Source organism: Chiloscyllium punctatum, chromosome 21 (assembly GCF_047496795.1).
Source record: "Chiloscyllium punctatum isolate Juve2018m chromosome 21, sChiPun1.3, whole genome shotgun sequence".
NCBI classification, from domain to species: Eukaryota; Metazoa; Chordata; class Chondrichthyes; order Orectolobiformes; family Hemiscylliidae; genus Chiloscyllium; species Chiloscyllium punctatum.
The window spans coordinates 28147041-28170579 of NC_092759.1; positions in this window are offsets into that span (position 1 = coordinate 28147041).

Consider the following 23539-nt stretch of genomic DNA (forward strand, 5'->3'; position numbering starts at 1 on the left):
GGCTAAAACAGAGGGGCTGAAACAGAGGGGGAGAAACAGAGGGGCTGAATCAGAGGGGCTGAATCAGAGGGGCTGAAACAGAGGGCCTGAAACAGAGGGCGAGAAACAAACGGGCTGAAACAGCGGGCGAGAAAGAGAGGGCGAGAAACAGAGGGGCTGAAACAGAGGGGCTGAAACAGACGGGCTGAAACAGAGAGCCTGAAACAGAGGGCGAGAAACAGAGGGGCTGAAACAGAGGGCGAAAAACAGAGGAGCTGAAACAGATGGCGAGAAACAGATGGTGAGAAACAGAGCGCGAGAAACAGAGGGGATGAAACAGAGGGCGAGAAACAGAGGGGCTGAAACAGAGGGGCTGAATCAGAGGGGCTGAAACAGAGGGGCTGAATCAGAGGAGCTGAAACAGAGGGTGAGAAACAGAGGGGCTGAAACAGCAGGCGAGAAACAGAGGGGCTGAAACAGAGGGCGAGAAACAGAGGGGCTGAAACAGAGGGGCTGAAACAGAGGGGCTGAATCAGAGGGGCTGAAACAGAGGAGCTGAGTCAGAGGGGCTGAAACAGAGGGCGAGAAACAGAGGGGCTGAAACAGAGGGCGAGAAACAGAGGGGCTGAAACAGAGGGGCTGAAACAGAGGGGCTGAAACAGAGGGGCTGAAACAGAGGGCGAGAAACAGAGAGGCTGATACGGTGGGCGAGAAACAGAGGGGCTGAAACAGAGGGCGAAAAACAGAGGAGCTGAAACAGATGGCGAGAAACAGATGGTGAGAAACAGAGCACGAGAAACAGAGGGGATGAAACAGATGGCGAGAAACAGAGGGGCTGAAACAGAGGGGCTGAATCAGAGGGGCTGAAACAGAGGGGCTGAATCAGAGGAGCTGAAACAGAGGGTGAGAAACAGAGGGGCTGAAACAGCAGGCGAGAAACAGAGCGGCTGAAACAGAGGGCGAGAAACAGAGGGGCTGAAACAGAGGGGCTGAAACAGAGGGGCTGAAATTGAGGGGCTGAAACAGAGGGGCTGAATCAGAGGGGCTGAAACAGAGGAGCTAAGTCAGAGGGGCTGAAACAGAGGGCGAGAAACAGAGGGGCTGAAACAGAGGGCGAGAAACAGAGGGGCTGAAACAGAGGGGCTGAAACAGAGGGGCTGAAACAGAGGGGCTGAAACAGAGGGCGAGAAACAGAGAGGCTGATACGGTGGGCGAGAAACAGAGGGGCTGAAACAGAGGGCGAGAAACAGAGGGGCTGAAACAGAGGGCGAGAAACAGAGGGGCTGAAACAGAGGGGCTGAAACAGAGGGCAAGAAACAGAGAGGCTGATACGGTGGGCGAGAAACAGAGGGGCTGAAACAGAGGGCGAGAAACAGAGGGGCTGAAACAGAGGGCTAGAAACAGAGGGGCTGAAACAGAGGGGCTGAAACAGAGGGCGAGAAACAGAGGGGCTGAAACAGAACGCGAGAGACAGAGGGGCAGAAACAGAGGGCGAGAAACAGAGGGGCTGAAACAGAAAGGCTGAAACACAGGGCGAGAAACAGAGGGGCTGAAACAGAGGGGCTGAAACAGAGGGCGAGAAACAGAGGGTGAGAAACAGAGGGCGAGAAACAGAGGGGCTGAAACAGAGGGGCTGAAACAGAGGGGCTGAAACAGAGGGGCTGAATCAGAGGGGCTGAAACAAAGGGGCTGAATCAGAGGGCCTGAAACAGAAGGCGAGAAACAGAGGGGCTGAAACAGAGGGCGAGAAACAGAGGGGCCGAAACAGAGGGGCTGAAACAGAGCGGCTGAAACAGAGGGCGAGAAACAGAGGGGCTGAAACAGAGGGCGAGAAACAGAGGGGCTGAAACAGAGGGGCTGAAACAGAGGGGCTGAAACAGAGGGGCTGAAACAGAGGGCGAGAAACAGAGAGGCTGATACGGTGGGCGAGAAACAGAGGGGCTGAAACAGAGGGCGAAAAACAGAGGAGCTGAAACAGATGGCGAGAAACAGATGGTGAGAAACAGAGCGCGAGAAACAGAGGGGATGAAACAGAGGGCGAGAAACAGAGGGGCTGAAACAGAGGGGCTGAATCAGAGGGGCTGAAACAGAGGGGCTGAATCAGAGGAGCTGAAACAGAGGGTGAGAAACAGAGGGGCTGAAACAGCAGGCGAGAAACAGAGCGGCTGAAACAGAGGGCGAGAAACAGAGGGGCTGAAACAGAGGGGCTGAAACAGAGGGGCTGAAATTGAGGGGCTGAAACAGAGGGGCTGAATCAGAGGGGCTGAAACAGAGGAGCTAAGTCAGAGGGGCTGAAACAGAGGGCGAGAAACAGAGGGGCTGAAACAGAGGGCGAGAAACAGAGGGGCTGAAACAGAGGGGCTGAAACAGAGGGGCTGAAACAGAGGGGCTGAAACAGAGGGCGAGAAACAGAGAGGCTGATACAGTGGGCGAGAAACAGAGGGGCTGAAACAGAGGGCGAGAAACAGAGGGGCTGAAACAGAGGGCGAGAAACAGAGGGGCAGAAACAGAGGGCTAGAAACAGAGGGGCTGAAACAGAGGGGCTGAAACAGAGGGCGAGAAACAGAGGGGCTGAAACAGAGCGCGAGAGACAGAGGGGCAGAAACAGAGGGCGAGAAACAGAGGGGCTGAAACAGAAAGGCTGAAACACAGGGCGAGAAACAGAGGGGCTGAAACAGAGGGGCTGAAACAGAGGGCGAGAAACAGAGGTTGAGAAACAGAGGGCGAGAAACAGAGGGGCTGAAACAGAGGGGCTGAAACAGAGGGGCTGAAACAGAGGGGCTGAATCAGAGGGGCTGAAACAGAGGGGCTGAATCAGAGGGCCTGAAACAGAAGGCGAGAAACAGAGGGGCTGAAACAGAGGGCGAGAAACAGAGGGGCAGAAACAAACGGCTAGAAACAGAGGGGCTGAAACAGAGGGGCTGAAACAGAGGGCGAGAAACAGAGGGGCTGAAACAGACGGCGAGAAACAGAGGGGCAGAAACGGAGGGCGAGAAACAGAGGGGCTGAAACAGAAAGGCTGAAACACAGGGCGAGAAACAGAGGGGCTGAAACAGAGGGGCTGAAACAGAGGGGCTGAAACAGAGGGGCTGAAACAGAGGGTCTGAAACAGTGGGGCTGAAACAGTGGGCGAGAAACAGAGTGGCTGAAAGAGAGGGCGAGAAACAGAGGGGCTGAAACAGAGGGCAAGAAACAGAGCGGCTGAAACAGAGGGCGAGAAACAGAGGGGCTGAATCAGAAGGGCTGAAAAAGAGGGTGAGAAACAGAGGGGCTGAAACAGAGGGCGAGAAACAGAGAGGCTGATCAGACGGGCTGAAACAGAGGTGCTGAAAAAGAGGGCGAAAAACAGAGGGGCTGAAACAGAGGCCGAGAAACAGAGGGGCTGAAACAGAGGGGCTGAAACAGAGGGGCTGAAACAGAGTGGCTCAAACAGAGGGGCTGGAACAGAGGGGGAGAAACAGAGGGGCTGAAACAGAGGGCGAGAAACAGAGGGGCAGAAACAGAGGGCGAGAAACAGAGGGGCTGAAACAGAGGGGCTGAAACAGAGGGCGAAAAACAGAGGGGCTGAAACAGAGGGGCTGAAACAGAGGGGCTGAATCAGAGGGGCTGAAACAGAGGGGCTGAATCAGAGCAGCTGAAACAGAAGGCGAGAAACAGAGGGGCTGAAACAGAGGGCGAGAAACAGAGGGGCTGAAACAGAGGGGCTGAAACCGAGGGCGAGAAACAGAACGGCTGAAACAGAGGGCGAGAAACAGAGGGGCTGACACAGAGGGGCTGAAACAGAGGGCGAGAAACAGAGGGGCTGAAACAGAGGGCGAGAAACAGAGGGGCTGAAACAGAGGGGCTGAAACAAAGGGCGAGAAACAGAGGGGCTGAAACAGAGGCGCTGAAACAGAGGGGCTAAAACAGAGGGGCTGAAACAGAGGGCGAGAAACAGAGGGGCTGAATCAGAGGGGCTGAATCAGAGGGGCTGACACAGAAGGGCTGAAACAGAGGGCGAGAAACAAACGGGCTGAAACAGCGGGCGAGAAAGAGAGGGCGAGAAACAGAGGGGCTGAAACAGAGGGTCTGAAACAGACGGGCTGAAACAGAGAGCCTGAAACAGAGGGCGAGAAACAGAGGGGCTGAAACAGAGGGCGAAAAACAGAGAGGCCTAAACAGATGGCGAGAAACAGATGGTGAGAAACAGAGCGCGAGTTACAGAGGGGATGAAACAGAGGGGCTGAAACAGAGGGGCTGAAAAAGAGGGGCTGAAACAAAGGGGCTGAAACAGAGGGACTGAAACAGAGGGCGAGAAACAGAGGGGCTGAAACAGAGGGCGAGAAACAGATGGTGAGAAACAGAGCGCGAGAAACAGAGGGGATGAAACAGAGGGTGAGAAACAGAGGGGCTGAAACAGAGGGGCTGAATCAGAGGGGCTGAAACAGAGGGGCTGAATCAGAGGAGCTGAAACAGAGGGTGAGAAACAGAGGGGCTGAAACAGCAGGCGAGAAACAGAGCGGCTGAAACAGAGGGCGAGAAACAGAGGGGCTGAAACAGAGGGGCTGAAACAGAGGGGCTGAAATTGAGGGGCTGAAACAGAGGGGCTGAATCAGAGGGGCTGAAACAGAGGAGCTAAGTCAGAGGGGCTGAAACAGAGGGCGAGAAACAGAGGGGCTGAAACAGAGGGCGAGAAACAGAGGGGCTGAAACAGAGGGGCTGAAACAGAGGGGCTGAAACAGAGGGCGAGAAACAGAGAGGCTGATACGGTGGGCGAGAAACAGAGGGGCTGAAACAGAGGGGCTGAAACAGAGGGCGAAAAACAGAGGGGCTGAAACAGAGGGGCTGAAACAGAGGGGCTGAATCAGAGGGGCTGAAACAGAGGGGCTGAATCAGAGCAGCTGAAACAGAAGGCGAGAAACAGAGGGGCTGAAACAGAGAGCGAGAAACAGAGGGGCTGAAACAGAGGGGCTGAAACCGAGGGCGAGAAACAGAACGGCTGAAACAGAGGGCGAGAAACAGAGGGGCTGACACAGAGGGGCTGAAACAGAGGGCGAGAAACAGAGGGGCTGAAACAGAGGGCGAGAAACAGAGGGGCTGAAACAGAGGGGCTGAAACAAAGGGCGAGAAACAGAGGGGCTGAAACAGAGGCGCTGAAACAGAGGGGCTAAAACAGAGGGGCTGAAACAGAGGGCGAGAAACAGAGGGGCTGAATCAGAGGGGCTGAATCAGAGGGGCTGACACAGAAGGGCTGAAACAGAGGGCGAGAAACAAACGGGCTGAAACAGCGGGCGAGAAAGAGAGGGCGAGAAACAGAGGGGCTGAAACAGAGGGGCTGAAACAGACGGGCTGAAACAGAGAGCCTGAAACAGAGGGCGAGAAACAGAGGTGCTGAAACAGAGGGCGAAAAACAGAGAGGCCTAAACAGATGGCGAGAAACAGATGGTGAGAAACAGAGCGCGAGTTACAGAGGGGATGAAACAGAGGGGCTGAAACAGAGGGGCTGAAAAAGAGGGGCTGAAACAAAGGGGCTGAAACAGAGGGACTGAAACAGAGGGCGAGAAACAGATGGTGAGAAACAGAGCGCGAGAAACAGAGGGGATGAAACAGAGGGCGAGAAACAGAGGGGCTGAAACAGAGGGGCTGAATCAGAGGGGCTGAAACAGAGGGGCTGAATCAGAGGAGCTGAAACAGAGGGTGAGAAACAGAGGGGCTGAAACAGCAGGCGAGAAACAGAGCGGCTGAAACAGAGGGCGAGAAACAGAGGGGCTGAAACAGAGGGGCTGAAACAGAGGGGCTGAAATTGAGGGGCTGAAACAGAGGGGCTGAATCAGAGGGGCTGAAACAGAGGAGCTAAGTCAGAGGGGCTGAAACAGAGGGCGAGAAACAGAGGGGCTGAAACAGAGGGCGAGAAACAGAGGGGCTGAAACAGAGGGGCTGAAACAGAGGGGCTGAAACAGAGGGGCTGAAACAGAGGGCGAGAAACAGAGAGGCTGATACGGTGGGCGAGAAACAGAGGGGCTGAAACAGAGGGCGAGAAACAGAGGGGCAGAAACAGAGGGCTAGAAACAGAGGGGCTGAAATAGAGGGGCTGAAACAGAGGGCGAGAAACAGAGGGGCTGAAACAGAGCGCGAGAGACAGAGGGGCAGAAACAGAGGGCGAGAAACAGAGGGGCTGAAACAGAAAGGCTGAAACACAGGGCGAGAAACAGAGGGGCTGAAACAGAGGGGCTGAAACAGAGGGCGAGAAACAGAGGGTGAGAAACAGAGGGCGAGAAACAGAGGGGCTGAAACAGAGGGGCTGAAACAGAGGGGCTGAAACAGAGGGGCTGAATCAGAGGGGCTGAAACAGAGGGGCTGAATCAGAGGGCCTGAAACAGAAGGCGAGAAACAGAGGGGCTGAAACAGAGGGCGAGAAACACAGGGGCCGAAACAGAGGGGCTGAAACAGAGCGGCTGAAACAGAGGGCGAGAAACAGAGGGGCTGAAACAGAGGGCTAGAAACAGAGGGGCTGAAACAGAGGGGCTGAAACAGAGGGCGAGAAACAGAGGGGCTGAAACAGAACGCGAGAGACAGAGGGGCAGAAACAGAGGGCGAGAAACAGAGGGGCTGAAACAGAAAGGCTGAAACACAGGGCGAGAAACAGAGGGGCTGAAACAGAGGGGCTGAAACAGAGGGCGAGAAACAGAGGGTGAGAAACAGAGGGCGAGAAACAGAGGGGCTGAAACAGAGGGGCTGAAACAGAGGGGCTGAAACAGAGGGGCTGAATCAGAGGGGCTGAAACAGAGGGGCTGAATCAGAGGGCCTGAAACAGAAGGCGAGAAACAGAGGGGCTGAAACAGAGGGCGAGAAACAGAGGGGCCGAAACAGAGGGGCTGAAACAGAGCGGCTGAAACAGAGGGCGAGAAACAGAGGGGCTGAAACAGAGGGCGAGAAACAGAGGGGCTGAAACAGAGGGGCTGAAACAGAGGGGCTGAAACAGAGGGGCTGAAACAGAGGGCGAGAAACAGAGAGGCTGATACGGTGGGCGAGAAACAGAGGGGCTGAAACAGAGGGCGAAAAACAGAGGAGCTGAAACAGATGGCGAGAAACAGATGGTGAGAAACAGAGCGCGAGAAACAGAGGGGATGAAACAGAGGGCGAGAAACAGAGGGGCTGAAACAGAGGGGCTGAATCAGAGGGGCTGAAACAGAGGGGCTGAATCAGAGGAGCTGAAACAGAGGGTGAGAAACAGAGGGGCTGAAACAGCAGGCGAGAAACAGAGCGGCTGAAACAGAGGGCGAGAAACAGAGGGGCTGAAACAGAGGGGCTGAAAAAGAGGGGCTGAAATTGAGGGGCTGAAACAGAGGGGCTGAATCAGAGGGGCTGAAACAGAGGAGCTAAGTCAGAGGGGCTGAAACAGAGGGCGAGAAACAGAGGGGCTGAAACAGAGGGCGAGAAACAGAGGGGCTGAAACAGAGGGGCTGAAACAGAGGGGCTGAAACAGAGGGGCTGAAACAGAGGGCGAGAAACAGAGAGGCTGATACAGTGGGCGAGAAACAGAGGGGCTGAAACAGAGGGCGAGAAACAGAGGGGCTGAAACAGAGGGCGAGAAACAGAGGGGCAGAAACAGAGAGCTAGAAACAGAGGGGCTGAAACAGAGGGGCTGAAACAGAGGGCGAGAAACAGAGGGGCTGAAACAGAGCGCGAGAGACAGAGGGGCAGAAACAGAGGGCGAGAAACAGAGGGGCTGAAACAGAAAGGCTGAAACACAGGGCGAGAAACAGAGGGGCTGAAACAGAGGGGCTGAAACAGAGGGCGAGAAACAGAGGGTGAGAAACAGAGGGCGAGAAACAGAGGGGCTGAAACAGAGGGGCTGAAACAGAGGGGCTGAAACAGAGGGGCTGAATCAGAGGGGCTGAAACAGAGGGGCTGAATCAGAGGGCCTGAAACAGAAGGCGAGAAACAGAGGGGCTGAAACAGAGGGCGAGAAACAGAGGGGCAGAAACAAACGGCTAGAAACAGAGGGGCTGAAACAGAGGGGCTGAAACAGAGGGCGAGAAACAGAGGGGCTGAAACAGACGGCGAGAAACAGAGGGGCAGAAACGGAGGGCGAGAAACAGAGGGGCTGAAACAGAAAGGCTGAAACACAGGGCGAGAAACAGAGGGGCTGAAACAGAGGGGCTGAAACAGAGGGGCTGAAACAGAGGGGCTGAAACAGAGGGTCTGAAACAGTGGGGCTGAAACAGTGGGCGAGAAACAGAGTGGCTGAAACAGAGGGCGAGAAACAGAGGGGCTGAAACAGAGGGCAAGAAACAGAGCGGCTGAAACAGAGGGCGAGAAACAGAGGGGCTGAATCAGAAGGGCTGAAAAAGAGGGTGAGAAACAGAGGGGCTGAAACAGAGGGCGAGAAACAGAGAGGCTGATCAGACGGGCTGAAACAGAGGTGCTGAAAAAGAGGGCGAAAAACAGAGGGGCTGAAACAGAGGGCGAGAAACAGAGGGGCTGAAACAGAGGGGCTGAAACAGAGGGGCTGAAACAGAGTGGCTCAAACAGAGGGGCTGGAACAGAGGGGGAGAAACAGAGGGGCTGAAACAGAGGGCGAGAAACAGAGGGGCAGAAACAGAGGGCGAGAAACAGAGGGGCTGAAACAGAGGGGCTGAAACAGAGGGCGAAAAACAGAGGGGCTGAAACAGAGGGGCTGAAACAGAGGGGCTGAATCAGAGGGGCTGAAACAGAGGGGCTGAATCAGAGCAGCTGAAACAGAAGGCGAGAAACAGAGGGGCTGAAACAGAGGGCGAGAAACAGAGGGGCTGAAACAGAGGGGCTGAAACCGAGGGCGAGAAACAGAACGGCTGAAACAGAGGGCGAGAAACAGAGGGGCTGACACAGAGGGGCTGAAACAGAGGGCGAGAAACAGAGGGGCTGAAACAGAGGGCGAGAAACAGAGGGGCTGAAACAGAGGGGCTGAAACAAAGGGCGAGAAACAGAGGGGCTGAAACAGAGGCGCTGAAACAGAGGGGCTAAAACAGAGGGGCTGAAACAGAGGGCGAGAAACAGAGGGGCTGAATCAGAGGGGCTGAATCAGAGGGGCTGACACAGAAGGGCTGAAACAGAGGGCGAGAAACAAACGGGCTGAAACAGCGGGCGAGAAAGAGAGGGCGAGAAACAGAGGGGCTGAAACAGAGGGTCTGAAACAGACGGGCTGAAACAGAGAGCCTGAAACAGAGGGCGAGAAACAGAGGTGCTGAAACAGAGGGCGAAAAACAGAGAGGCCTAAACAGATGGCGAGAAACAGATGGTGAGAAACAGAGCGCGAGTTACAGAGGGGATGAAACAGAGGGGCTGAAACAGAGGGGCTGAAAAAGAGGGGCTGAAACAAAGGGGCTGAAACAGAGGGACTGAAACAGAGGGCGAGAAACAGAGGGGCTGAAACAGAGGGCGAGAAACAGATGGTGAGAAACAGAGCGCGAGAAACAGAGGGGATGAAACAGAGGGTGAGAAACAGAGGGGCTGAAACAGAGGGGCTGAATCAGAGGGGCTGAAACAGAGGGGCTGAATCAGAGGAGCTGAAACAGAGGGTGAGAAACAGAGGGGCTGAAACAGCAGGCGAGAAACAGAGCGGCTGAAACAGAGGGCGAGAAACAGAGGGGCTGAAACAGAGGGGCTGAAACAGAGGGGCTGAAACAGAGGGGCTGAAACAGAGGGTCTGAAACAGTGGGGCTGAAACAGTGGGCGAGAAACAGAGTGGCTGAAACAGAGGGCGAGAAACAGAGGGGCTGAAACAGAGGGCAAGAAACAGAGCGGCTGAAACAGAGGGCGAGAAACAGAGGGGCTGAATCAGAAGGGCTGAAAAAGAGGGTGAGAAACAGAGGGGCTGAAACAGAGGGCGAGAAACAGAGAGGCTGATCAGACGGGCTGAAACAGAGGTGCTGAAAAAGAGGGCGAAAAACAGAGGGGCTGAAACAGAGGGCGAGAAACAGAGGGGCTGAAACAGAGGGGCTGAAACAGAGGGGCTGAAACAGAGTGGCTCAAACAGAGGGGCTGGAACAGAGGGGGAGAAACAGAGGGGCTGAAACAGAGGGCGAGAAACAGAGGGGCAGAAACAGAGGGCGAGAAACAGAGGGGCTGAAACAGAGGGGCTGAAACAGAGGGCGAAAAACAGAGGGGCTGAAACAGAGGGGCTGAAACAGAGGGGCTGAATCAGAGGGGCTGAAACAGAGGGGCTGAATCAGAGCAGCTGAAACAGAAGGCGAGAAACAGAGGGGCTGAAACAGAGGGCGAGAAACAGAGGGGCTGAAACAGAGGGGCTGAAACCGAGGGCGAGAAACAGAACAGCTGAAACAGAGGGCGAGAAACAGAGGGGCTGACACAGAGGGGCTGAAACAGAGGGCGAGAAACAGAGGGGCTGAAACAGAGGGCGAGAAACAGAGGGGCTGAAACAGAGGGGCTGAAACAAAGGGCGAGAAACAGAGGGGCTGAAACAGAGGCGCTGAAACAGAGGGGCTAAAACAGAGGGGCTGAAACAGAGGGCGAGAAACAGAGGGGCTGAATCAGAGGGGCTGAATCAGAGGGGCTGACACAGAAGGGCTGAAACAGAGGGCGAGAAACAAACGGGCTGAAACAGCGGGCGAGAAAGAGAGGGCGAGAAACAGAGGGGCTGAAACAGAGGGTCTGAAACAGACGGGCTGAAACAGAGAGCCTGAAACAGAGGGCGAGAAACAGAGGGGCTGAAACAGAGGGCGAAAAACAGAGAGGCCTAAACAGATGGCGAGAAACAGATGGTGAGAAACAGAGCGCGAGTTACAGAGGGGATGAAACAGAGGGGCTGAAACAGAGGGGCTGAAAAAGAGGGGCTGAAACAAAGGGGCTGAAACAGAGGGACTGAAACAGAGGGCGAGAAACAGAGGGGCTGAAACAGAGGGCGAGAAACAGATGGTGAGAAACAGAGCGCGAGAAACAGAGGGGATGAAACAGAGGGTGAGAAACAGAGGGGCTGAAACAGAGGGGCTGAATCAGAGGGGCTGAAACAGAGGGGCTGAATCAGAGGAGCTGAAACAGAGGGTGAGAAACAGAGGGGCTGAAACAGCAGGCGAGAAACAGAGCGGCTGAAACAGAGGGCGAGAAACAGAGGGGCTGAAACAGAGGGGCTGAAACAGAGGGGCTGAAATTGAGGGGCTGAAACAGAGGGGCTGAATCAGAGGGGCTGAAACAGAGGAGCTAAGTCAGAGGGGCTGAAACAGAGGGCGAGAAACAGAGGGGCTGAAACAGAGGGCGAGAAACAGAGGGGCTGAAACAGAGGGGCTGAAACAGAGGGGCTGAAACAGAGGGGCTGAAACAGAGGGCGAGAAACAGAGAGGCTGATACGGTGGGCGAGAAACAGAGGGGCTGAAACAGAGGGGCTGAAACAGAGGGCGAAAAACAGAGGGGCTGAAACAGAGGGGCTGAAACAGAGGGGCTGAATCAGAGGGGCTGAAACAGAGGGGCTGAATCAGAGCAGCTGAAACAGAAGGCGAGAAACAGAGGGGCTGAAACAGAGGGCGAGAAACAGAGGGGCTGAAACAGAGGGGCTGAAACCGAGGGCGAGAAACAGAACGGCTGAAACAGAGGGCGAGAAACAGAGGGGCTGACACAGAGGGGCTGAAACAGAGGGCGAGAAACAGAGGGGCTGAAACAGAGGGCGAGAAACAGAGGGGCTGAAACAGAGGGGCTGAAACAAAGGGCGAGAAACAGAGGGGCTGAAACAGAGGCGCTGAAACAGAGGGGCTAAAACAGAGGGGCTGAAACAGAGGGCGAGAAACAGAGGGGCTGAATCAGAGGGGCTGAATCAGAGGGGCTGACACAGAAGGGCTGAAACAGAGGGCGAGAAACAAACGGGCTGAAACAGCGGGCGAGAAAGAGAGGGCGAGAAACAGAGGGGCTGAAACAGAGGGTCTGAAACAGACGGGCTGAAACAGAGAGCCTGAAACAGAGGGCGAGAAACAGAGGGGCTGAAACAGAGGGCGAAAAACAGAGAGGCCTAAACAGATGGCGAGAAACAGATGGTGAGAAACAGAGCGCGAGTTACAGAGGGGATGAAACAGAGGGGCTGAAACAGAGGGGCTGAAAAAGAGGGGCTGAAACAAAGGGGCTGAAACAGAGGGACTGAAACAGAGGGCGAGAAACAGAGAGGCTGATACGGTGGGCGAGAAACAGAGGGGCTGAAACAGAGGGCGAGAAACAGAGGGGCAGAAACAGAGGGCTAGAAACAGAGGGGCTGAAACAGAGGGGCTGAAACAGAGGGCGAGAAACAGAGGGGCTGAAACAGAGCGCGAGAGACAGAGGGGCAGAAACAGAGGGCGAGAAACAGAGGGGCTGAAACAGAAAGGCTGAAACACAGGGCGAGAAACAGAGGGGCTGAAACAGAGGGGCTGAAACAGAGGGCGAGAAACAGAGGGTGAGAAACAGAGGGCGAGAAACAGAGGGGCTGAAACAGAGGGTCTGAAACAGACGGGCTGAAACAGAGAGCCTGAAACAGAGGGCGAGAAACAGAGGGGCTGAAACAGAGGGCGAAAAACAGAGAGGCCTAAACAGATGGCGAGAAACAGATGGTGAGAAACAGAGCGCGAGTTACAGAGGGGATGAAACAGAGGGGCTGAAACAGAGGGGCTGAAAAAGAGGGGCTGAAACAAAGGGGCTGAAACAGAGGGACTGAAACAGAGGGCGAGAAACAGAGGGGCTGAAACAGAGGGCGAGAAACAGATGGTGAGAAACAGAGCGCGAGAAACAGAGGGGATGAAACAGAGGGTGAGAAACAGAGGGGCTGAAACAGAGGGGCTGAATCAGAGGGGCTGAAACAGAGGGGCTGAATCAGAGGAGCTGAAACAGAGGGTGAGAAACAGAGGGGCTGAAACAGCAGGCGAGAAACAGAGCGGCTGAAACAGAGGGCGAGAAACAGAGGGGCTGAAACAGAGGGGCTGAAACAGAGGGGCTGAAATTGAGGGGCTGAAACAGAGGGGCTGAATCAGAGGGGCTGAAACAGAGGAGCTAAGTCAGAGGGGCTGAAACAGAGGGCGAGAAACAGAGGGGCTGAAACAGAGGGCGAGAAACAGAGGGGCTGAAACAGAGGGGCTGAAACAGAGGGGCTGAAACAGAGGGGCTGAAACAGAGGGCGAGAAACAGAGAGGCTGATACGGTGGGCGAGAAACAGAGGGGCTGAAACAGAGGGGCTGAAACAGAGGGCGAAAAACAGAGGGGCTGAAACAGAGGGGCTGAAACAGAGCAGCTGAAACAGAAGGCGAGAAACAGAGGGGCTGAAACAGAGGGCGAGAAACAGAGGGGCTGAAACAGAGGGGCTGAAACCGAGGGCGAGAAACAGAACGGCTGAAACAGAGGGCGAGAAACAGAGGGGCTGACACAGAGGGGCTGAAACAGAGGGCGAGAAACAGAGGGGCTGAAACAGAGGGCGAGAAACAGAGGGGCTGAAACAGAGGGGCTGAAACAAAGGGCGAGAAACAGAGGGGCTGAAACAGAGGCGCTGAAACAGAGGGGCTAAAACAGAGGGGCTGAAACAGAGGGCGAGAAACAGAGGGGCTGAATCAGAGGGGCTGAATCAGAGGGGCTGACACAGAAGGGCTGAAACAGAGGGCGAGAAACAAACGGGCTGAAACAGCGGGCGAGAAAGAGAGGGCGAGAAACAGAGGGGCTGAAACAGAGGGTCTGAAACAGACGGGCTGAAACAGAGAGCCTGAAACAGAGGGCGAGAAACAGAGGGGCTGAAACAGAGGGCGAAAAACAGAGAGGCCTAAACAGATGGCGAGAAACAGATGGTGAGAAACAGAGCGCGAGTTACAGAGGGGATGAAACAGAGGGGCTGAAACAGAGGGGCTGAAAAAGAGGGGCTGAAACAAAGGGGCTGAAACAGAGGGACTGAAACAGAGGGCGAGAAACAGAGGGGCTGAAACAGAGGGCGAGAAACAGATGGTGAGAAACAGAGCGCGAGAAACAGAGGGGATGAAACAGAGGGCGAGAAACAGAGGGGCTGAAACAGAGGGGCTGAATCAGAGGGGCTGAAACAGAGGGGCTGAATCAGAGGAGCTGAAACAGAGGGTGAGAAACAGAGGGGCTGAAACAGCAGGCGAGAAACAGAGCGGCTGAAACAGAGGGCGAGAAACAGAGGGGCTGAAACAGAGGGGCTGAAACAGAGGGGCTGAAATTGAGGGGCTGAAACAGAGGGGCTGAATCAGAGGGGCTGAAACAGAGGAGCTAAGTCAGAGGGGCTGAAACAGAGGGCGAGAAACAGAGGGGCTGAAACAGAGGGCGAGAAACAGAGGGGCTGAAACAGAGGGGCTGAAACAGAGGGGCTGAAACAGAGGGGCTGAAACAGAGGGCGAGAAACAGAGAGGCTGATACGGTGGGCGAGAAACAGAGGGGCTGAAACAGAGGGCGAGAAACAGAGGGGCAGAAACAGAGGGCTAGAAACAGAGGGGCTGAAACAGAGGGGCTGAAACAGAGGGCGAGAAACAGAGGGGCTGAAACAGAGCGCGAGAGACAGAGGGGCAGAAACAGAGGGCGAGAAACAGAGGGGCTGAAACAGAAAGGCTGAAACACAGGGCGAGAAACAGAGGGGCTGAAACAGAGGGGCTGAAACAGAGGGCGAGAAACAGAGGGTGAGAAACAGAGGGCGAGAAACAGAGGGGCTGAAACAGAGGGGCTGAAACAGAGGGGCTGAAACAGAGGGGCTGAATCAGAGGGGCTGAAACAGAGGGGCTGAATCAGAGGGCCTGAAACAGAAGGCGAGAAACAGAGGGGCTGAAACAGAGGGCGAGAAACACAGGGGCCGAAACAGAGGGGCTGAAACAGAGCGGCTGAAACAGAGGGCGAGAAACAGAGGGGCTGAAACAGAGGGCGAGAAACAGAGGTGCTGAAACAGAGGGGCTGAAACAGAGGGGCTGAAACAGAGGGGCTGAAACAGAGGGCGAGAAACAGAGAGGCTGATACGGTGGGCGAGAAACAGAGGGGCTGAAACAGAGGGCGAAAAACAGAGGAGCTGAAACAGATGGCGAGAAACAGATGGTGAGAAACAGAGCGCGAGAAACAGAGGGGATGAAACAGAGGGCGAGAAACAGAGGGGCTGAAACAGAGGGGCTGAATCAGAGGGGCTGAAACAGAGGGGCTGAATCAGAGGAGCTGAAACAGAGGGTGAGAAACAGAGGGGCTGAAACAGCAGGCGAGAAACAGAGCGGCTGAAACAGAGGGCGAGAAACAGAGGGGCTGAAACAGAGGGGCTGAAACAGAGGGGCTGAAATTGAGGGGCTGAAACAGAGGGGCTGAATCAGAGGGGCTGAAACAGAGGAGCTAAGTCAGAGGGGCTGAAACAGAGGGCGAGAAACAGAGGGGCTGAAACAGAGGGCGAGAAACAGAGGGGCTGAAACAGAGGGGCTGAAACAGAGGGGCTGAAACAGAGGGGCTGAAACAGAGGGCGAGAAACAGAGAGGCTGATACGGTGGGCGAGAAACAGAGGGGCTGAAACAGAGGGCGAGAAACAGAGGGGCTGAAACAGAGGGCGAGAAACAGAGGGGCAGAAACAGAGGGCTAGAAACAGAGGGGCTGAAACAGAGGGGCTGAAACAGAGGGCGAGAAACAGAGGGGCTGAAACAGAGCGCGAGAGACAGAGGGGCAGAAACAGAGGGCGAGAAACAGAGGGGCTGAAACAGAAAGGCTGAAACACAGGGCGAGAAACAGAGGGGCTGAAACAGAGGGGCTGAAACAGAGGGCGAGAAACAGAGGGTGAGAAACAGAGGGCGAGAAACAGAGGGGCTGAAACAGAGGGGCTGAAACAGAGGGGCTGAAACAGAGGGGCTGAATCAGACGGGCTGAAACAGAGGGGCTGAATCAGAGGGCCTGAAACAGAAGGCGAGAAACAGAGGGGCTGAAACAGAGGGACTGAAACAGAGGGCGAGAAACAGAGGGGCTGAAACAGAGGGCGAGAAACAGATGGTGAGAAACAGAGCGCGAGAAACAGAGGGGATGAAACAGAGGGCGAGAAACAGAGGGGCTGAAACAGAGGGGCTGAATCAGAGGGGCTGAAACAGAGGGGCTGAATCAGAGGAGCTGAAACAGAGGGTGAGAAACAGAGGGGCTGAAACAGCAGGCGAGAAACAGAGCGGCTGAAACAGAGGGCGAGAAACAGAGGGGCTGAAACAGAGGGGCTGAAACAGAGGGGCTGAAATTGAGGGGCTGAAACAGAGGGGCTGAATCAGAGGGGCTGAAACAGAGGAGCTAAGTCAGAGGGGCTGAAACAGAGGGCGAGAAACAGAGGGGCTGAAACAGAGGGCGAGAAACAGAGGGGCTGAAACAGAGGGGCTGAAACAGAGGGGCTGAAACAGAGGGGCTGAAACAGAGGGCGAGAAACAGAGAGGCTGATACGGTGGGCGAGAAACAGAGGGGCTGAAACAGAGGGCGAGAAACAGAGGGGCAGAAACAGAGGGCTAGAAACAGAGGGGCTGAAACAGAGGGGCTGAAACAGAGGGCGAGAAACAGAGGGGCTGAAACAGAGCGCGAGAGACAGAGGGGCAGAAACAGAGGGCGAGAAACAGAGGGGCTGAAACAGAAAGGCTGAAACACAGGGCGAGAGACAGAGGGGCTGAAACAGAGGGGCTGAAACAGAGGGCGAGAAACAGAGGGTGAGAAACAGAGGGCGAGAAACAGAGGGGCTGAAACAGAGGGGCTGAAACAGAGGGGCTGAAACAGAGGGGCTGAATCAGAGGGGCTGAAACAGAGGGGCTGAATCAGAGGGCCTGAAACAGAAGGCGAGAAACAGAGGGGCTGAAACAGAGGGCGAGAAACACAGGGGCCGAAACAGAGGGGCTGAAACAGAGCGGCTGAAACAGAGGGCGAGAAACAGAGGGGCTGAAACAGAGGGCGAGAAACAGAGGTGCTGAAACAGAGGGGCTGAAACAGAGGGGCTGAAACAGAGGGGCTGAAACAGAGGGCGAGAAACAGAGAGGCTGATACGGTGGGCGAGAAACAGAGGGGCTGAAACAGAGGGCGAAAAACAGAGGAGCTGAAACAGATGGCGAGAAACAGATGGTGAGAAACAGAGCGCGAGAAACAGAGGGGATGAAACAGAGGGCGAGAAACAGAGGGGCTGAAACAGAGGGGCTGAATCAGAGGGGCTGAAACAGAGGGGCTGAATCAGAGGAGCTGAAACAGAGGGTGAGAAACAGAGGGGCTGAAACAGCAGGCGAGAAACAGAGCGGCTGAAACAGAGGGCGAGAAACAGAGGGGCTGAAACAGAGGGGCTGAAACAGAGGGGCTGAAATTGAGGGGCTGAAACAGAGGGGCTGAATCAGAGGGGCTGAAACAGAGGAGCTAAGTCAGAGGGGCTGAAACAGAGGGCGAGAAACAGAGGGGCTGAAACAGAGGGCGAGAAACAGAGGGGCTGAAACAGAGGGGCTGAAACAGAGGGGCTGAAACAGAGGGGCTGAAACAGAGGGCGAGAAACAGAGAGGCTGATACGGTGGGCGAGAAACAGAGGGGCTGAAACAGAGGGCGAGAAACAGAGGGGCTGAAACAGAGGGCGAGAAACAGAGGGGCAGAAACAGAGGGCTAGAAACAGAGGGGCTGAAACAGAGGGGCTGAAACAGAGGGCGAGAAACAGAGGGGCTGAAACAGAGCGCGAGAGACAGAGGGGCAGAAACAGAGGGCGAGAAACAGAGGGGCTGAAACAGAAAGGCTGAAACACAGGGCGAGAAACAGAGGGGCTGAAACAGAGGGGCTGAAACAGAGGGCGAGAAACAGAGGGTGAGAAACAGAGGGCGAGAAACAGAGGGGCTGAAACAGAGGGGCTGAAACAGAGGGGCTGAAACAGAGGGGCTGAATCAGACGGGCTGAAACAGAGGGGCTGAATCAGAGGGCCTGAAACAGAAGGCGAGAAACAGAGGGGCTGAAACAGAGGGCGAGAAACAGAGGGGCAGAAACAGACGGCTAGAAACAGAGGGGCTGAAACAGAGGGGCTGAAACAGAGGGCGAGAAACAGAGGGGCTGAAACAGACGGCGAGAAACAGAGGGGCAGAAACGGAGGGCGAGAAACAGAGGGGCTGAAACAGAAAGGCTGAAACACAGGGCGAGAAACAGAGGGGCTGAAACAGAGGGGCTGAAACAGAGGGGCTGAAACAGAGGGTCTGAAACAGTGGGGCTGAAACAGTGGGCGAGAAACAGAGTGGCTGAAACAGAGGGCGAGAAACAGAGGGGCTGAAACAGAGGGCAAGAAACAGAGCGGCTGAAACAGAGGGCGAGAAACAGAGGGGCTGAATCAGAAGGGCTGAAAAAGAGGGTGAGAAACAGAGGGGCTGAAACAGAGGGCGAGAAACAGAGAGGCTGATCAGACGGGCTGAAACAGAGGTGCTGAAAAAGAGGGCGAAAAACAGAGGGGCTGAAACAGAGGCCGAGAAACAGAGGGGCTGAAACAGAGGGGCTGAAACAGAGGGGCTGAAACAGAGTGGCTCAAACAGAGGGGCTGGAACAGAGGGGGAGAAACAGAGGGGCTGAAACAGAGGGCGAGAAACAGAGGGGCAGAAACAGAGGGCGAGAAACAGAGGGGCTGAAACAGAGGGGCTGAAACAGAGGGCGACAAACAGAGGGGCTGAAACAGAGGGGCTGAAACTTAGGGGCTGAATCAGAGGGGCTGAAACAGAGGGGCTGAATCAGAGCAGCTGAAACAGAAGGCGAGAAACAGAGGGGCTGAAACAGAGGGCGAGAAACAGAGGGGCTGAAACAGAGGGGCTGAAACCGAGGGCTAGAAACAGAACGGCTGAAACAGAGGGCGAGAAACAGAGGGGCTGACACAGAGGGGCTGAAACAGAGGGCGAGAAACAGAGGGGCTGAAACAGAGGGCGAGAAACAGAGGGGCTGAAACAGAGGGGCTGAAACAAAGGGCGAGAAACAGAGGGGCTGAAACAGAGGCGCTGAAACAGAGGGGCTAAAACAGAGGGGCTGAAACAGAGGGCGAGAAACAGAGGGGCTGAATCAGAGGGGCTGAATCAGAGGGGCTGACACAGAAGGGCTGAAACAGAGGGCGAGAAACAAACGGGCTGAAACAGCGGGCGAGAAAGAGAGGGCGAGAAACAGAGGGGCTGAAACAGAGGGTCTGAAACAGACGGGCTGAAACAGAGAGCCTGAAACAGAGGGCGAGAAACAGAGGGGCTGAAACAGAGGGCGAAAAACAGAGAGGCCTAAACAGATGGCGAGAAACAGATGGTGAGAAACAGAGCGCGAGTTACAGAGGGGATGAAACAGAGGGGCTGAAACAGAGGGGCTGAAAAAGAGGGGCTGAAACAAAGGGGCTGAAACAGAGGGACTGAAACAGAGGGCGAGAAACAGAGGGGCTGAAACAGGGCGAGAAACAGCGGGGCTGAAACAGAGGGGCTGAAACAGAGGGGCTGAAATAGAGGGGCTGAAACACAGGGGCTGAATCAGAGGGGCTGAAACAGAGGGGCTGAGTCAGAGGGGCTGAAACACAGTGCGAGAAACAGAGGGGCTGAAACAGAGGGCGAGAAACGGAGGGGCTGAAACAGAGGGGCTGAAACAGAGGGGCTGAAACAGAGGGGCTGAAATAGAGGGCGAGAAACAGAGAGGCTGAAACGGTGGGCGAGAAACAGAGGGGCTGAAACAGAGGGCGAGAAACAGAGGGGCTGAAACAGAGGGCGAGAAACAGAGGGGCTGAAACAGAGGGGCTGAAACAGAGGGCAAGAAACAGAGGGACTGAAACAGAGGGCGAGAAACAGAGGGACTGAAACAGAGGGGCTGAAACACAGGGCCTGAAACAGAGGGCGAGAAACAGAGGGGGTGAAACAGAGGGCGAGGAACCGAGTGGCTGAAACAGAGGGCGAGAAACAAAGGGGCTGAAACAGAGGGGCTGAAACAGAGGGGCTGAAACAGAGGAGCTGAATCAGAGGTGCTGATTCAGAGGGGCTGAAACAGACGGGCTGAATCAGAGGGGCTGAAACAGAGGGCGAGAAACAGAGGGGCTGAAACAGAGGGCGAGAAACAGAAGGGCAGAAACAGAGGGCGAGAAACAGAGTGGCTGAAACAGAGGGGCTGAAACAGAGAGCGCGAAACAGAGGGGCTGAAACAGAGGGCGAGAAACAGAGGGGCTGAAACAGAGGGGCTGAAACAGAGGGGCTAACTCAGAGGGACAGAAACAGAGGGCGAGAAACAGAGGGGCTGAAACAGAGGGCGAGAAACAGAGGGGCTGAAACAGAGGGGCTGAAACAGAGGGGCTGAAACAGAGGGGCTGAAACAGAGGGCGAGAAACAGAGGGGCTGAAACAGAGGGCGAGAAACAGAGGGGCTGAAACAGAGGGGCTGAAACAGAAGGGCTGAAACAGAGGGGCTGAAACAGAGGGCGAGAAACAGAGGGGCTGAATCAGAGGGGCTGAATTAGAGGGGCTGAAACAGAGGGGCTGAAACAGAGGGTGAGAAACAGAGGGGCTGAAACAGAGGGCGAGTAACAGAGGGGCTGAATCAGAGGGGCTGAATTAGAGGTGCTGAAACTGAGGGGCTGAAACTGAGGGGCTGAAACAGAGGGCGAGAAACAGAGGGGCTGAAACAGAGGGCGAGAAACAGAGGGGCTGAAACAGAGGGGCTGAAACAGAGGGGCTGAAACAGAGGGGCTGATACAGAGGGCGAGAAACAGAGGGGCTGAATCAGAGTGGCTGAAACAGAGGGTGAGAAACAGAGGGGCTGAAACAGAGGGCGAGAAACTGAGTGGCTGAAACAGACGGTCTGAAACAGAGGGGCTGAAAAAGAGGGCGAAAAACAGAGGGGCTGAAACAGAGGCCGAGAAACAGAGGGGCTGAAACAGAGGGGCTGAATCGGAGGGGCTGAATGAGTGTGGTTGAATCAGAGGGGCTGAAACAGTGTGGCTGAAACAGAGGGGCTGAAACAGAGGGGCTGGAACAGAGGGGGAGAAACAGAGGGGCTGAAACAGAGGGGCTGAATCAGAGAGGCTGAAACAGAGGCTAGAAACAGACGGACTGAAACAGACGGCGAGAAACAGAGGGGCAGAAACAGAGGGCGAGAAACAGAGGGGCTGAAACAGAGTGGCTCAATCATAGGGCTAAAAACAGAGGGGCTGAAACAGAGGGCTAGAAACAGAGGGAAGAAACTGAGGGCGAGAAACAGAGGGGTGAAACAGAGGGGCTGAAACAGAGGGGCTGAAACAGAGGGGCTGAATCAGAGGTGCTGAAACAGAGGGGCTGAATCAGAGGGGCTGAAACAGAAGGCGAGAAACAGAGGGGCTGAAACAGAGGGCGAGAAACAGAGGGGCTGAAACAGAGGGGCTGAAACAGAGGGCGAGAAACAGAGGGGCCGAATCAGAGGGGCTGAAACAGAGCGGCTGAAACAGAGGGCGAGAAACAGAGGGGCTGAAACAGAGGAAGAGAAACAGAGGGGCTGAAACAGAGGGCGAGAAACAGAGGGGCTGAAACAGAGGGGCTGAAACAGAGGGGCTGAAACAGAGGGCGAGAAACAGAGGGGCTGAAACAGAGGGTGAGAAACAGTGGGGCTGAATCAGAGGGCGAGAAACAGAGGGGCTGAAACAGAGGGGCTGAAACAGAGGACGAGAAACAGAGGGGCTGAATCAGAGGGGCTGAATCAGATGGGCTGAAACAGAGGGGCTGAAACAGAGGGGCTGAAACAGAGGGGCTGATACAGAGGGCGAGAAACAGAGGGGCTGAATCAGAGTGGCTGAAACAGAGGGTGAGAAACAGAGGGGCTGAAACAGAGGGCGAGAAACTGAGTGGCTGAAACAGACGGTCTGAAACAGAGGGGCTGAAAAAGAGGGCGAAAAACAGAGGGGCTGAAACAGAGGCCGAGAAACAGAGGGGCTGAAACAGAGGGGCTGAATCGGAGGGGCTGAATGAGTGTGGTTGAATCAGAGGGGCTGAAACAGTGTGGCTGAAACAGAGGGGCTGAAACAGAGGGGCTGGAACAGAGGGGGAGAAACAGAGGGGCTGAAACAGAGGGGCTGAATCAGAGAGGCTGAAACAGAGGCTAGAAACAGACGGACTGAAACAGACGGCGAGAAACAGAGGGGCAGAAACAGAGGGCGAGAAACAGAGGGGCTGAAACAGAGTGGCTCAATCATAGGGCTAAAAACAGAGGGGCTGAAACAGAGGGCTAGAAACAGAGGGAAGAAACTGAGGGCGAGAAACAGAGGGGTGAAACAGAGGGGCTGAAACAGAGGTGCTGAAACAGAGGGGCTGAAACAGAGGGGCTGAATCAGAGGTGCTGAAACAGAGGGGCTGAATCAGAGGGGCTGAAACAGAAGGCGAGAAACAGAGGGGCTGAAACAGAGGGCGAGAAACAGAGGGGCTGAAACAGAGGGGCTGAAACAGAGGGCGAGAAACAGAGGGGCCGAATCAGAGGGGCTGAAACAGAGCGGCTGAAACAGAGGGCGAGAAACAGAGGGGCTGAAACAGAGGAAGAGAAACAGAGGGGCTGAAACAGAGGGCGAGAAACAGAGGGGCTGAAACAGAGGGGCTGAAACAGAGGGGCTGAAACAGAGGGCGAGAAACAGAGGGGCTGAAACAGAGGGTGAGAAACAGTGGGGCTGAATCAGAGGGCGAGAAACAGAGGGGCTGAAACAGAGGGGCTGAAACAGAGGACGAGAAACAGAGGGGCTGAATCAGAGGGGCTGAATCAGATGGGCTGAAACAGAGGGGCTGAAACAGAGGGCGAGAAACAAACGGGCTCAAACAGCGGGCGAGAAACAGAGGGCGAGAAACAGAGGGGCTGAAACAGAGTGGCTGAAACAGACGGGCTGAAACAGAGAGCCTGAAACAGGGGGCAAGAAACAGAGGGTCTGAAACAGAGGGCGAGAAACAGAGGGGCTGAAACAGAGGGGCTGAAACAGAGGGGCTGAATCAGAGGGGCTGAAACAGAGGGGCTGAATCAGAGGGGCTGAAACAGATGGCGAGAAACAGAGGGGCTGAAGCAGAGGGCGAGAAACAGAGGGGCTGAAACAGAGGGCGAGAAACAGAGGGGCTGAAACAGAGGGGCTGAAACAGAGGGGCTGAAACAGAGAGGCTGAAACAGAGTGCGAGAAACAGAGAGGATGAAACAGAGGGCGAGAAACAGAGGGGCTGAAACAGAGGGCGAGAAACAGAGGGGCTGAAACAGAGGGCGAGAAACAGAGGGGCTGAAACAGAGGGGCTGAAACAGAGGGCGAGAAACAGAGGGGCTGAAACAGAGGGCGAAAAACAGAGGGCGAGAAACAGAGGGACTGAAACAGAGGGGCTGAAGCACAGGGGCTGAAACAGAGGTCGAGAAACAGAGAAGCTGAAACAGAGGGCGAGAAACAGAGGGGCTGAAACAGAGGGCGAGAAACAGAGGGGCTGAAACAGAGGGGCTGAAACAGAGGGGCTGAAACAGAGGGGCTGAAACAGAGGGCGAGAAATAGAGGGGCTGAAACAGAGGCGCTGAAACAGAGGGGCTGAAACAGAGGGCGAGAAACAGAGGGGCTAAAACAGAGGGGCTGAAACAGAGGGGCTGAAACAGAGGGCGTGAAACAGAGGGGCTGAAACAGAGGGCGAGAAACAGAGGGGCTGAATCAGAGGGGC